We start from the raw sequence: 764 nt of genomic DNA, 5'->3' as shown, positions 1-764 counted from the left end.
AATGTTTTGATTACACCATCGTATTTGATTGACAGCTTTGCTGGGTAGAGGATTCTTGGGTGGCAGTTTTTTTCTTTCAGGGTTTTATATATATGCCTCCCCATTGCCTTCTTGCCTGCATGGTTTCTGTTGAGAAATCTGAGCTTAATCTGATTTGCTTGTCTTTGTATGTTAGATTTTTCTTTTCCCTAGCTGCTTTCAAGATCCTGTCCTTCCTTATCTTTGATTCTTGAGAGCTTGATTATTGTCTTGGTGATTGTCTTTTATGGTCTATCCATCTTGTGGTTCGTTGAGCTTCTTGAATGCTTATTTTTTTTCCTTTTTTAAGGATGTTAGGAAAATTTTCTTCCAGCAGCTCTTCAACTATCACTTCTGTGGACTCGTGTGATTGTTACTATTCTGGAATGCCAATAATTCTTACGTTACTCCTCTTCATGTTGTCCAACATGAATGTTAGGCCTTCTTCAGATATTTTTATCCTTTTTTGTGTTTGTTCTTCTATCTTAGTAGTGTTGAGAGATTATCTTCTAGCTCACTAGTTCTGGCTTCTCTCTCTTCAATTCTACTCCCTTGCCCTTTCAGTGTATTGTCCATTTCTGATATTCTATTATTAATCGTTTGGCCCTCTTTCTGCAGGTTTTGAATTGTTTCCAGTTCTCTGTCTTATTTGCTTTTTCCTGTATTGCTTTCCTGACTTCTTCCTTATTTTTCTTGACTCCATTGTATAGTGTTTTGATACATTTTATAATCATTTTTCTGAATTC

At 35.9% G+C, this 764-nt stretch overlaps 1 protein-coding gene across 1 annotated transcript in view; it reads left to right on the top strand.

Annotated features, from left to right (window-relative positions):
• The window catches only part of FAM175A (family with sequence similarity 175, member A), a 45,798-nt gene that overhangs the window by 43,110 nt on the left and 1,924 nt on the right, over positions 1-764 (top strand). The gene's annotated exons all lie outside the window — the stretch shown is intronic.

The sequence above is a fragment of the Chrysochloris asiatica genome, unplaced genomic scaffold, assembly GCF_000296735.1.
Source record: "Chrysochloris asiatica unplaced genomic scaffold, ChrAsi1.0 scaffold00109, whole genome shotgun sequence".
In the NCBI taxonomy this organism is placed as follows: domain Eukaryota; kingdom Metazoa; phylum Chordata; class Mammalia; order Afrosoricida; family Chrysochloridae; genus Chrysochloris; species Chrysochloris asiatica.
The sequence above is the reverse complement of the archived record's forward strand: the minus strand, read 5'-3'. Positions and strand labels throughout refer to the sequence as shown.